Source organism: Mauremys mutica, chromosome 8 (assembly GCF_020497125.1).
Source record: "Mauremys mutica isolate MM-2020 ecotype Southern chromosome 8, ASM2049712v1, whole genome shotgun sequence".
Classification (NCBI taxonomy): Eukaryota; Metazoa; Chordata; order Testudines; family Geoemydidae; genus Mauremys; species Mauremys mutica.
The window spans coordinates 19,257,138-19,272,227 of NC_059079.1; the positions used below are offsets into that span (position 1 = coordinate 19,257,138).

Below are 15,090 nucleotides of genomic sequence, written 5' to 3' on the forward strand. Positions count from 1 at the left end.
AGGTGACCTGAAAAGGGAGGGACATTTTTAAAATGTCATGATGTATGCAGAGGGACAGAAAGACGTATTCTTCCCTCCAAAATTATTTCCTACTTGCTATTCTCAGAAACACTGGAGATATAGTCTGATCTGTGCTGTTTTTGCAGTAAGTCTCCTTGGAGGCCCAGAGTGCTATAGGACTTGGATCTCTTAGCCTTTCAATTAAAGGGAAGGCATGTTGATTTTTTTTAACAATGAGGACTTTTCTCGCAACTGTTTCTCAGGGGGTTGTGATATGTGTGTTAACAAAAGCCAGAACCTGACTTCTAAACAGTCTGACAGTCTCAATTGCTAAGGTTTCACTCTACAGGTTTTGGTGATGTCATCATCCTACTAGCTTCTCTAGTTGTCCATAGGGTCTTCCGGGAAAGACAGAGTAGACTGTCTGCATATGGAATGTAAAAATATGAGTAGAAAAACAAACCATTTTAAACCAGGTCTTCTTCATGCATCAAAAAGCAACAAGAAAAAGGGCACAAAACATTTTCTTCTTTGTGGATCATTTTCTACATAGGAACATAGTATTTGCCATATTGGATTTGATTCAGGTCTATTTAGCCCAGTCTCCTGCATCTGAGAGTATCCAATACAAGATGCTCCCAAGTAGGCAAAAAGCCTCCTACTACCCCTGTCTAATTGTGCAGTGCAATGTTTGCTGTCTGTGGAGGGGATGGAGTGGGTTAGGTTCCTTCCTGACTTCCATGTGGGATCTATTTATGCTTTGAATCCTCCTGAAAGCTCATCCTGCTGTGATCCCTGCTTTGCCAGCATAAACTGGTGACATAAAATTACAGCGCGGCTGAGCTGATGGAAAGGAAAAGTGCAGAGACTCACAGTAGCCCAGATGGTGAAGTATGATGGGTCCAGCTGTAGGATTTCCACAGGTCCCCTGTGCAATGAAGTTAGCAAGTGTCCTCCGAAGGCTTCATCCAGGCTTTCACTCTCTTGCTGTGTAACCGCCTTGTACTTCACTACAACATGCTGCAGCAGTGAAGCCCAAGTTCAGTGAGATGCAAACTGAATGAGGCTTCCGTGGTGATAAGCTTCATGTGAGCAGGGATGGGGGAAAGGAGGGATTGTTTATGGGGGCGTGGGGAAAGAAGGGGGAAAGGGAGGGAAGATGCTCCTTGGCTTATTGTAGAGTTTACAGGAGGCCTGCATGGTAATAATAATAAAATAGTATTTAGCTATTATATAACAATTTACATGCTCAAAGCACTTTACAAAGATTAATCCTCAAAGTCAGAGAAGTTAGTATTGTTCTCATATTACCAATGGGGGAACCAAGATAGAAAGGTTAGAGGAGTTGCCCCAGGCTACACACAGAAGCACTGGTAGAACAGGGACTAGAGCACAGGCCTCCAGGCTTCTCAATGCACTAATCGCTAGGCCAGATTGACTGATAGCACAATGTAGCCTCATTTTTAAATGGGCTGAGCATCCTCAACTCCCATTGTCTTCATTTGGAGTTGGACGTGCTCAGCATCTCTGGAAATCGGGCCTTGTGTCGCTACGAGTTTTTGAACACTTAGCAATCCAGCTTTCAACAGCAAAAACAGCCACAGAGTATAGGATGTTTCTAGATGGCAAAATTTGGTCCCTCCTTTTTAGTATGAAGAGAAATGTAATAAATCAGTTTGTTAACAAAAAGATTCCCATGCACAAGTTTTAAAACAATGAGACTCAGGAGCCAGTAGGATGAAGCAATTCCTCTTCTAAGGGAAGCAATAGTTTGTCAGCTCACATGGCCTGAGCTTTGCAAAGCATGTAGGTAAGTCCCCTTGAACTTCATTGCATGGTAAGCATGTTCTTAAATACTTTCCTGAAGGGGGTCTGAGACTGAAGTAGCACAGATATATGCCATGATGCAGCTTCAGCCCTGAAATGTGACTGGCAGCTGCTGAAAAGTTACATTTTTTGTGTTATACAAAAAACTCCTGCCATTCAGAAAGAGAGAGAGAGAGAGAGCGCGAGAGTGCGCACACTGTACCAAACACATCCAAAGCCCATGGAAACCATTGTGTGTGTATCTACAACAGCTTAGAAAAGTCAGCTGCATGTTCATCTACATCTCCAGTTGAGACAATGAGATAATATACTTTAAGCTATAGTAGAAATAGATATGGTATGATTAAATATATATTTAAAGGGGCAGCACAATTTAAAAACATGAGTTTGGGGGTTTTACTCAATCCAGTTAAAAGTCTAACCTTAGATTACTAGATCTAAAAGAGGTTAGAGAAAATAAAGTGATTGTTCTGATTTTTCAGTTTATTTTGTGCACTTCTGTAATCCAATTCATTGACTCCCCTGTACAGTCAGCCAGTGAGTTGGTTTCTCCTGTCTGCGTGAGTCTTTTATACAGGAAAAGGGTAGAGTAAAACTTATTTTTAAACTGGGAAGTGTGATTGTAAAACCAGAATTGTCTGGAGGAATTAAAGGCAACCATAGTGGCTAAAATAACCAATTCATTGTTTTCAAAAACAGTCTGTATTTGCAGTTAACCACACAGCTTCCAAACAACAGCCTGGCCAGTAGCACAGTGAGATCATATGTACACCTAGACAGGATTGCACCTCTGTATCCTGTTACTCTAGAGCCTGGGGCTGTAAACAAAATGGTTTGGGGGCTGACAGTGGGTGTTGACAATGAATGCAGTGGAACTGGTGCTAAGCAAGGTGTAAACTGCATGTGCAGACAGCTGGTCTATTCTGAACGGCTGCTGAACACTGTTTGTCTTTGTCTGCATTTGCAATTAAAGTCTGTTTGTCAAACTACACTCACTGTCAGCCCTGGGACATTACCATAGTGTAGACCAGGCTAATCCTCTTCAATGGACATAGGGCAATTACACCTGGCATCTTCTATCCAAGAAACTCCATGCACCTTACAAATCTTGAGGATGCTTCACAACATACCTAGGAGGGCAGGTATTTATCCCCTTTTACAGATGGGGAAAACTGAGTTACTGCTCCTCCTTGCCTCTCCTGTTCTTCCTTTCTCAGTGTCTCCCTCTCCTGTTCAGAGGTGCTGGAACAATTTTTATAGTGGGGGTGCTGGTGACAGAAACCACATAGTTGGTGTTTGTTGTTACTTGAAGCTAGGGGATGTGGCAGCACCCCCAGAACCAACAGTTCCAGCACCACTGCTCCTGCTATAATCCACTGCTGCTTCTCCCTTCTTGTCTCCTCATCATTCCCCCAAACCTGCTGCCCACGCACACTGTTTCCCCACAAATATGGCTTCCCCTTCCTCGACACCTGAGTCCTGCTGCTTCTCCTTTTGTCTAACTCCACTGCTGTTGCCTCTTCTTCTCAGGGCATCTAGGATCCTGATTGGGTTGCCCTCCATTTCTTCTACCTCCCCTGTAGTTCTCCTCTCTTGCTGTGGCACTTACCAGAAGAGATCTCCAGGGCCCCCTAACCCATCTGCAAGGCTGCTCTGAGCTCCTGTGGTCTGCTCCAGACAGATAGTGTGTACATGGTGGGAAGATGCAGTTCAGTCATACGGCCCCTTCACCTCTTTCCCCAGGGATAGGATCCTGCAGTAATTCTGCCACGTCCTTTTGTTACAGTGTTGCTCAGCAATAGCTTCCCCGGCTCACTGGGCTTGGCTTTCTTATTGTGTGTTGGTTACCGTCAGGCACCACCATGCCTATATATTCTGTTCCCAGGTTCAATCATTTGAACTGGGACTTTTCCCCCAGGGCTTGCAGTCATGCACAACCCCACCCAGCCTGGAAAATGGGTTAATCTGCCTCCAGGAGAAGTGGCTGAGCAGGGCTTGCAGGACCTGATTCTGCTCTAGTTTATGCTAGTGTAAATCTAGAGGAACTGCCTGGAAAGCCAAGATTTGCACTTGTCTAACAGAGAGAAAAAATGTATCCTTTCCTATGTGACTTGCTGCCAAGCTATGAGGTCAGAGGGACAGGAGAGGAAAAATCCAGATAGAGGCTCAAACCCTGTTAAAGGATTACGTTTAAAACATCGTAAAGAGTTGAGTTAAGTTTAGTTTAAACATGGATCCAGCCTGTTTTATAAGGGCCTATTTACCCTACAAATACAGCCATGTTGAGGGGACCACGACCCATTACAGATCTCTCAACATGGTTGCATTCATGGGGTAGAGAGAAAACGGTAACACAGTTTGGTCAGCCAGTGTGTTCAAAGTGAAACCATGTTAGAACTATGCTTAAAAAGCCATGTGGTTAGGGTTGCCCACTTTTTAATTGCAAAAAACCAAAGACCCTTGCCTTGCCCCTGCCCCCACCCCTTTCCTGAAGCCCCACCTCCGCTCACTCCTTTCCCCCTCCCTCTGTTGCTTGCTCTCCCTCACCCTCATTCATTCGCTCATTTTCACTGGACTGGGGCAAGGGACTACAGTGTGGGAGGGGGTGAGGGCTCTGGCTGGGGGAGCAGGCTCCAGCCTGGGGTAGGGTGTGGGAGGGCTCTTGGCTGGGGGTGCAGGATCTGGGGTGGTGCTGGGGATGAGGGGTTTGGAGTGCGTTCCGAGCTGTGGCAGGGAGTTGGGGCATAGGGAGGGGGTTCGGGGTGCAGGCTCTGTGAGGGAGTTTGGGTATGAGACGGGGCCCAGGGCTAGAGCAGGGGGTTGGGGAATGGGAGGGGGTGCAGGCACCAGGCAGCACTTACCTCATGGGGCTCCCAGGAAGCGGCCACATGTCCCTCAGCTCCCAGCCAGAGGAGCAGCCAAGTGGCTCTGCACTCTGCCCCCACCTGCAGGCGCTGCCCCCACAGCTCCCATTAGCCACCGTTCTCAGAGAGTGGGAGATGCTGAGCTGGCGCTCGGGGCGGGGGCAGTGCGTGGAGACCCTGTGGCCACCCCTCCACTGAGGAGCCAAGGAACTTGTCACCGCTTCTGGAGCCAGGTAGGTAGCCTGCTGGCCCCATGCCCCACAGACTTTTTTAACAGCCCGGTCAGCAGTGCTGACTGGAGCCACCAGGGTCCCTATTTGACTGGGTGTTCCAGTTGAAATCCAGACACCTGGGAACCCTATATTAATAATTTTTTTTAATTATTGGAGATATACCAATCTCCTAGAACTGGAAGGGACCTTGAAAGGTCATTGAGTCCAGCCACCTGCCTTCACTAGCAGGACCAATTTTTGCCCCAGATCCCCAAGTGGCCCCCTCAAGGATTGAACACACAACCCTGGGTTTAGCAGGCCAATGCTCAAACCACTGAGCTATCCCTCCCCCCGTTCTAACAGTATTTGTTCCTGTCCATGCTGAAGAGGAACTGCACTTAAGGACACGGACGCACACGCACACGCGCTCTCTCTCTCTCTCTCTCTCTCTCTAGAAGTAGAGGCTTCTCCTGTGTTCAGAGAGCAGCCCCTGTAAAGACTCTCCTGTAATCTCCATATCCCAGAATCCTTTGCATCATTTTACCACCACAGTGCATTAACTAAACAACTAAATATAATGTTTTTAAAACAATTTTGAAATTGTAAGTGCTATACTGCTGACCACTTGACCCTCACACTTGCCTTCCTCACAGGGATGTTAAGTATTCTAACAACTCCATGGCCACCTAGAACTGTACAGATGTCACAATGCTATGGTTGCTCAGAACATTAGACACACCAACGCTATAATGCAAATCCTTTTGCTATAAGAACCCTGACTCCTTGAGCTAATGGAGAATTGCTATTATTTTTGTGCACTAGAGAAGGCCAGGCTGTGATATTTGACCAGTTCTGATTCCATCCAGCAGAGGGCAGTGATAACCATACATTGTAACAAAGTGAGTTGTGTTTTTCTTTATTGCAGTACACACAAAAACCAAAACCGCCACCACCACTATGCTAGCAGAAAGCCAAAAGCAAGCACTCAAATGTTAGGAAGTGCCTGTGCAATCTTAATTCATAGACTTTAAGGCAAGAAGGGGCCATCATGATCAGCTAGTCTGACCTCCTGCACATCACAGGCCACAGAACCTCACTCATCCACTCCTGTAATAGACCCATAACTTCTGGCTAAGTTACTGAAGTCCTCAAATCTAGATTTAAATACTTCAATTGACAGAGAATCCACCATTTATACTACAATAACTCCTCTCTTAATGTTGTAGTTATGTTCCTGAAAAATACTACTTTGTTTTTCTTAATGTTAAGCAAATCCAATTTCCCCATAAGAATTAATGTAAATGGGGGGGTTAGGTTCCAGGGAAATTGTTTTTGCCAGACAAAAGACTGTATTTAAAGTTTTAAACAAACAATTTAATACTGTACACAGCAATGATGATTGTGAAGCTTGGTTGAGGTGGAGAAGTCAGAGGGTGGAAGAGGGTGGGATATTTCCCAGGGAATGCCTTACTGCTTAATGATGAACTAGCACTCTGATGAGCCCTCAAGGGTTAACACATTGTTGTTAATGTAGCCTCATATGATACAAGGCTGCACGAATGGAGGAAGGGGAGACAGCATGGCAGAGAGAGACAGAGACACATACCCTGTGTGTGGGAGAGAGACTCACATTACTCCTTTAAGTACGCTGACCCCACTCTAAGTACATTGCCTTTGTAAGTAGATTAGCAAATTGAGACAGCAGCTGCTGCCAGCAAGCTCCCTCTGTCCTGAGCCCCGTCCATTTATTATGGCATACACTGCACACAGAGTCACACTAGCCTTCTCCAGGCAGAACATTGCTGAACACTTTAAGTACATTTTATAGAAAATAAAGGCGAACCTCAGCACTGCTGGGTTCCTGACCTTCTTCACTGGCTCACTCTCAGCAAACACAGGCCACAAACTCTCTGCCCAGAGAAACAAAGCAGCTCTTGACTGCTTGCCAAGTGCTAACCAGTCTGTTCACAGATGGGAAAGACTCAACCAATGTGTTGGGACATGACGTAGCAAAGCAGCTTACTCAATGTCCATAAACTCAAACATGTCCTTCAGCACAGCCACTCTCTTAGTAGAACTGCTGAAGTGATCAAATGTCTGAATTACCAATGACTCATTGTCCACTTTTAGAGCCACTGCATTATGCATGATGTGGGCTGGGCAGTTGGCAGGTAAAATATTTTCATTCTTCTTTTTCAGGTTCTGGTACACAGATTTCTGCCTATCATCAGGTGCACTGGGACCAGGGCCGGCTCCAGACCCCAGCACGCCAAGCGCGCGCTTGGGGCGGCATTTTGCCGGCAGGGCGGCAGCCGGCTCCGGCGGACCTTCTGCAGTCATGCCTGTGGGAGGTCCATCGGAGGCGCGGGACCAGTGGACCTCCCGCAGACATGACTGCGGAGGGTCCGCTGGTACCGCGGCTTCGGTGGACCTCCCGCAGGCATGACTGCAGAGGGTTCGCTGTTCCCGCGGCTCGGGTGGACCTCCTGCAGACGTGCCAGCGGATGCTCCACCGGAGCCGCGGGACCAGCGGAACCTCCGCAGGCATGTCTGCCAGAGGTCCCCCGGAGCCGCGGGACTGGCGACCGCCAGAGCGCGCCCCGCGGCGTGCCGCCATGGTTGGGGCGGCGGGATTCCTAGAGCCGCCCCTGACTGGGACCAGAGGAGGTTGTGGGGAGCCAGGGCACCCTGGCCCCATCACTTTTTTCCAGTGTGACAAAGTTCCTCTTCTACCTTGGTGGGTCCTGCGCTTATTGGCAGATTTGCTCACCTCAGTGATCTTCCCCTCTGATGGAACCCACAGTCTGGGTCAACTCCTCCTGTGTCTGATCAGGAGTTGGGAGGTTTGGGGGGAACCTGGGCCCTCCCTCTACCCCAGGCTCCAGCCCAGGGCCCTGTGGATCGCTGCTGTCTAGAGTGCCTCCTGTAACAGCTGCATGACAGCTACAACTCCCTGGGCTACTTCCCCCTGGCCTCCTCCAAACTCCTTCTTTATCCTCACCACCAGACCTTCCTCCTGGTGTCTGATAATGCTTGTACTCCTCACTCCTCCAGCAGCACATCCTCATCCTCTCACTCTCAGCTCCTTGCGCCTCTCACTCTCAGCTCCTCACACCCCAAACTCACTGACTAACTGGGAGGTTTTTAACTAGTTCCAGCCATCCCTTGATTGGCTTCAGGTGGCCCAATCAATGTAGCTATCTCCACTGCCTTCTAGAAAGATCTTAATTGGCCCCAGGTGTCTTGATTAACCTGGAGCAACTGCCATTTGGTTACCATGGTACTAGGGATTTGGTTAGCCTGGGGCTAACATACCTGTTCCTTACTACTTTACTGTAGCCATCTGGCCTTGCCCCATCACACAGCCATAAAGGCGAGCAAGGTGGGGGACGAAATGGGATGGAGAGGAGCGAGTGGGGGGTAAGGTCTTGGGTGGAAAGGGCGGTGCAGGGGCAGGGCCATGGTTCAGGTGCCAGTGGGCCCCCCTCCACACACACTTTTAGAGTGCTTCCATCGCTCCTGCCTGCCATAATTAACATTTGGATTGTCAGTGCAAAAGGAAGAGACTTAAGCTAAGTCGAGTTTGTGAATTACAAATTTTTGAAGGAGAGTGTGTTGGTTATTGACCTGAAGTTTCCACGCTTTCTTCATAAAAGTCTAACAGTTTATTTTGTATTCCTAGTTCAGGTGTCCAATATCTCAGGGACAAGGGAAAGGTTCTACGTTACCTTTGTCTGATGCATCCATGATGATTGAGAAGTAGGGTCTGTCTTGACTGTGAAGAATATCAGGAACTTCAGTTAACAGCAGCGATAGTACATCTTTAATCAGGGCTTTGGCTTTTCTACAGCCACAATAAAAAATGTTTGCAATCATTGAATCTGGATACCAGCTGCAAGCTTCAATTCACAGTCACCGGACCAATACAACTGTTGGTACATTACTGTGTGATACACTTGTGTAAGCTCTGCAGCAACAACATGGGTCTCCAATGTTTCATTGGGCTTGCTGAAGAAGTTTGAGACCAGGATATTCTGTTTTGGAATTTGGCAGCTTTGCACATGTTGTTTCTCACTGGTATGATGCTTCACATCCAACTCACCGCTGTGCCTGATGCTGAATTATTTTTTTTACACAATTTACAAAATGCCTTTGTAATCCAGTTGTAATTTCTTCCCCACTCTGTTCAGTACTTGCATTGTCTTTTTAGCTCTTTAGTGGCAGGTTAAAATCAGCAACACTAACCATCAAGACACTTTGCCACAAAGTCTTCGCCAGTGAAACCGCGTGGAAAACACACATACGCACAGATGCATGCACCAAAAAACATGACGTGATTAGATAGCCACATAGATGCGTTGCCACGGTAACTCAAAATCACACAGGGCTGGCATTAGGGGGTAGCAAGCAGAGCAATTGTTAATAACAGTCACAGATGGGACATATGCCATCATAGGCAATCTCAGCATTACATCCCTTTCAAAAATGTATCAAGCTCAGACTTGAATCAAGGTAGATCTCCCCCACCACCACCACCACTCCCCATTCCTTCCCTTGGGAGTCTGTTCCAGAACTTCTCTCCTCTGGGTTAGAAACCTTTGTCTTAATTTCCAAGCCTAAACTTGTTTATGTTCAGTCTATATCCATTTGTTCTTGTGACCACATTGGCCCTTAACTTAAAGAACTCCTCTCCCTCCCTGCTCTTTCAGCTCCCCTTGTGCATATACTTTGTGATACAGTCTTTAAGTACCCGATGACATGCTATTTTTTATACAGGACTCCAGCCTTATTTAGCTTACAGTTAAACTTACACTTATGAACTGGAAAATTTTCTCTCTCATAAGGAAAAATGAAACCACATTTTTCTTCATCACAAAACAATACATATTACTAGAGCTGGGTGAAATATTCATCACAAAAGTGTCCACATTCATGAAACTTCTGTGAAATTGTAAAAAAAAAAAAAACTTTTTATTTTTTAAATTAATGTTTGTGTAAAACATTTTAAGCTCTCTGGAAATTTGGTGGGGGGAACCAATAAAACCATCTTAGCATGAACATTTTTTGTACTTGAGAATTTTGAACAAGTTGCTGATGAGCTCCAGGGATCCAGAGACTGGGGGCTAGGAGTTCTTTTCCCACCTTTACGTTTATTTAGATAGGCCTCACAACATCCTCATAGAGCAGGTAAATGCTATTTCCCCATTTTACAGATTAGGAAACCGAGGCTGAGAGAGGTCAATTGCCTCTCTGGAGGCCACACTTTGGGAACACATTTTGTTTCTCTGAGACTTTGTAGGTCATGCCATCCCTCACATCCATGGGAGAATAGTCTTGAAGGTAAGGGCTATTTTGGAGGCAGTGGGTTAGTTTCATTAGAATGTTGAGCTTTAATATCCTTGTCAGCTTCAGCAATTTACTCTGCAGGGGTTTGTGCAAACATTTAAATCAATTTGCAGTCCAGTTTGGGTCACTCCTGTCCTGTCCCTGCCCCAGATTTCAAGTTTAAATGAAAGCTTAAGCTCCAAGCACAAACCCTTACGTTTCACAAGGTTTCAAGTAACAAACATACATGAATTTTGCACTATTTCAACACAAAACATCAACCTAGTTGTGAGGATGTGTCTCATCTCTTTAAATACGTAGCGGGAAGTCAGGCTGAAGTGGTTGGAGGAGGTTCTGGGTAGAAAAACGGTTGAAGTAGAGAAGCTTTAGGTTTAGAACCTTATTCTAGTAAAGTTCCTTGTTTGCCAGAAGAAAGTGACTTTTTCTGTGATCCCTTCCCATTGTCACATGACACCAAGTTTGCTCAAATGATTGACAACTTTGCTAAAGTTTGTGAATGAACTTGTTCAAGTTTGTAACAAAATCTAAAATCAGGTAAGCTTTATGTCGTTTTAAACATCATTCTCACAATTTTTCACTGATTTAATGTCATGAGATTTTTAAGGTAAATACTAGAGATGGGTGTGAGCTACAAAACTGACATCTAACTCTATAACTAAATTATCTCAAAGTCTGGGAGTTGTTCAGATCTGGGCCCATTTCTAATCTGTGTAATTAATATACATAAGGGGAAATATGAATTCAGTATTCCTTAGGCGAAACAAGGGGGCCCAATCCTGCTCACATTGACTTCAAGAGAAATTTTTCCCAAAGTTACCAGATCATCCTGTAGGGGAGAGACCACAATATTGATGCAAAAATGGTATTAATACAATTACTATCCCTTATTTGATTAGGTCCTTACAAATGTCTTTGGCCCTTCACTAAATGATAAGCTATAGCTACGATTATGTTGTAGCTCGGATGTTTGGAAATATAACAATACATATATTTACCTAGTTATATTACAAAATGTGAAAGCTAATCAAAGAAATCCCAGAAGGTTTCTGCTTCTAACTCCCAATGACATGCATGCATCAAGCAGATAAACAATGTTAAACATTCATGTTTTAGGAAGAGATCTGATTGTGAAAAGAATGTAGGGTGTGTTATCAGAGCAATAAATAATAAAGCGGGCTTTACTGATCTTCACCATCTTGCAAGGAAAGCTGCTAGTGTTCTTCAGAGATGTTTTCAACTTTTGTTTATTTCTTAAATGTTGAAACGGCAAAAACTTTTGAGAAGTGCTGACTTGCAAATATGCTAGCTAAATGCAAAGCTCCTAATGTCATTGCTCTGTAAGTGGTAACAGTTTAGGTACCAACATGAAATCTGATGACCTGGCGAAGCTAGTGTAAGTAGCCATTTAAATAAAGAATATTTATATTAATAGGCAATTAATTAATTACGAGCCATACACAAACAAACCCTCACCAACTCAGGACGACAAGAAAAATCTTTTAAAAAACTATCATGTAGAATCAACAGCTTATGCTAAAGACTTTCTAAAAGTTATTTAATGTTAAAAGACTGTTCTGATAACGAGAAGCTTTTATTTTGAAACTTTTAAGGCAAAAGTTACAATAAAATATTAACATATTACATCACACAGTACTTATTAAGGATCAAGTTAATATTCAAAGAACCTGGCTAAAGATTCTGGCTTGCTAGCTGGGAAGCCCTGCTCCTCTGAGTACACTAAAAAAGATGAGCACGTTTCTAAATACCTATCCTCTTTTTGGTGCTTCTTTTGTGTACCTACTTGTGATAAAGAAGTTTTGGACAGTCCATATTTTACTATACCGCAGTCCACAGGAGAAATCCCACTTTCCAATAACATGCCATACAAAGTCTTGCAGCTAACAATAAAAAAAATTATTTGTCATGCTGTTTAAAATGTAGATCCTTTTACTGGCGCATTAAGAAAGGAGATAAGGAGATCTCTAGAAAGCTGGCATTTTGTCATAAAATGAATCTCTAATAATTTCTGCCCCAACCATCTAATTCCTGGACACAGCCACCACATGAACAAGTATGTTCCCCTTCCCCTGAAACTCCTCCAACAGAGCATCTCCTTAGTAGCAAAAATATGATAGATCTTTATTGTACAGATGTCATTTGACTCCAGTTTTTTATAAAAAATTTCTTTATGAGCTACATAAATTGAGATGTATATCCCCTTTCCCACATAAAGACCCAACTCAACTAGTTCAATGTCTTTGTCTAAATCCCTCTCCCATCTTTTCATCTGGGTTGTTTTCTTATCAAGATCTTTTTCAATCAAGATTGTGGTGCCCAGAATTGGACACAGTACTCCAGTTGAGGTCTTATCAGTGCTGAGTATAGTAGAATTACTTCTCGTGTCTTGCTTATAACTCCTGCTAATACTGCCCATAATGATGTTCCCTTTTTTTGAAACAGTATAACATTCATGACTCACTTCTGTGATCCACTATAACTGCCAGATCCTTTTCTTCAGTACTCCTTCCTACACAGTCATTTCCTATTTTGTATTTGTGCAACTGATTATTGCTTCCTAAGTGTAGTTCTTTGCTCGTCTTTATTGAATTTCATCCTATTTATTTCAGACCATTGCTCCAGTTTGTCATCATCATTTTGAGTTCTAATCCTGTACTCCAAAGCACGTCACCCCTCCCAGATTAGTATCATCTGCAAACTTTATAAGTAATCTCTATGCCATTATCCAATCATTTATGAGGCCACTGAATAGAACCAGACCCAGGACAGATCCCTGCAGGACCCAACTCGATATGTGAACTATTTATATCTAGTTTCAGAGTAGCAGCCGTGTTAGTCTGTATCTGCAAAAAGAACAGGAGTACTTGTGGCACCTTAAAGACTAACAAATTTATTTTAGCATGAGCTTTCGTGAGCTACAGCTCACTTCTTCGGATGCATAGAATGGAACACACAGACAGGAGACATTTATACATACAGAGAACATGAAAAGGTGGAAGTATGCGTAACAACAGGAAAAGTCTAATAAATTGAGATGAGTTATCAGCAGCAGGAGGAAAAAAACTTTTTGAAGTGATAATTAAGATGGCCCATAGAAGGTGTGAGAAGAACTTAACATAGGGAAATAGATTCAATTAGTGTAATGACCCAACCATTCCCAGTCTCTGTTTAGGCCAGAGTTAATTGTATCTAATTTGCATATTAATTTGAGTTCAGCAGTTTCTCTTTGGAGTCTGTTTTTGAAGTTTTTTTGTTGCAAAATTGCCACCTTCAAGTCTGTCACTGAGTGGTTAGAGAGGTTGAAATGTTCTCCCACTGGTTTTTGAATGTTATGATTCCTGATGTCAGATTTGTGTCCATTTATTCTTTTGCGTAGAGACTGTCCGGTTTGGCCAATGTACATTTATATATTTATTTATATCTAGTTTCCTGGAATCTTGTTCTCCAACAGTATACTGTTAAGCAATTCAGTTAAAATAGGGAACACCTCTTATTTTAGAGCTCTATAATATTCTCTCCCAAAAATACATTAGAACTTGGGGGGGTTTTTTGGATTTTAAACTCTTCATGATAAATTCAGCTTCCTCTGAAGCAATTACCCTATCAAGAGCTGCCACATCATCCTCTGAAAGCTGATGTAGTTTCACACTTCTCAAATATCTATTTATAAATTCAAGATTTGGATGTTCAGAAGTGTACAAAGTATGGAAAAAGTTAGCACATATTTCAGAGATCTGTTTGATGCTGGTTACTAAATCCCCCTTTTTATTTTTAATCAGAGGGATGGCTGACTTTTCTTGTTTCTTTAACTCTCTGGCTAAAAGCCTATCAGCTGTATTGTCCTTAATATATTTAAGGATTTGCTCACCCTTTTGTTTGTAATAGGTTAATCTTCCCTCATCTCAATTATTTTCTTATACACTTTTAGATCCTGTTGATTTAAGTCTACCTTCTAAAACAATACGTTCCTTAAATCAAACTTTCTTCTTCCAGTGCTCTCATCTTATTGAGGTATGATTCTTTATTTACAAGGATCCTCCTTATTACTGCCTTTCTGGCATCCTAGAGAACACCTGATCCCTTCCTTATCATCATCTTCTATTTCTGAAAATTTTCTTCCAACTCTTTAATTCTAAAGGGGTTATACAACAAAGCTCTATTCAACTGTCAGACCCTTTGTTTTTCCACTGAGTTCCAATCTTTTAATTAGAGCTGTCAATTAATCACAGTTAACTCACATGATTAACTCAAAAAAATTAACAGCTATTAATCGCACTGTTAAACAATAGAATACCAATTAAAATGTATTAAATATTTGTGGATGTTTTCTACATTTTCAAATATATTGATTTCAATTACAACACAGAATACAAAGTGTACAGTGCTCACTTTATTTTTATTACAAATACGTGCACGGTAAAAAACAAGAGAAATGTTATTTTTCAATTCACCTAGTATAAGTACTGTAGTGCAAGCTCTTGATCATGAACATTTAACTTACTAATGTAGAATTATGTACCAAAAAAACCCTGCATTCAAAAATAGAACAATATAAAATTTTAGAGCCTACAAGTCCACTCAATTCTACTTCAGCCAATCGCTCAGACAAACAAGTTTGGTTAAAATTTGCAGGAGATAATGCTGTCCACTTCTTGTTTACAATGTCACCTGAAATTGAGAACAGGCGTTCCCATGGCACTTTTGTAGACAGCATTGCAAGGTCTTTATGTGCCTGATGTGCTAAACATTCATATGCCCCTTCATTCTTCAGCCACCATTCCAGAGGACATGCTTCCATGTTGATGATGCTCGTTAAAAAAAGA

General features: G+C 43.1%; 1 protein-coding gene across 4 annotated transcripts in view; it reads right to left on the reverse strand.

Moving 5' to 3' along the window:
* C8H1orf141 (chromosome 8 C1orf141 homolog) overlaps positions 1-15,090 on the reverse strand; it is a 127,284-nt gene that overhangs the window by 16,370 nt on the left and 95,824 nt on the right. For 3 of the 4 annotated variants that reach the window (XM_045027693.1, XM_045027692.1, XM_045027690.1), the window contains exon 2: positions 874-1,194. The gene's annotated coding sequence lies outside the window, so the exon portion shown is untranslated. Of the gene's footprint in view, positions 1-873; positions 1,195-3,436; positions 3,566-15,090 lie in introns of those variants that run through there. The other variant, XM_045027691.1, reaches the window with a different exon arrangement.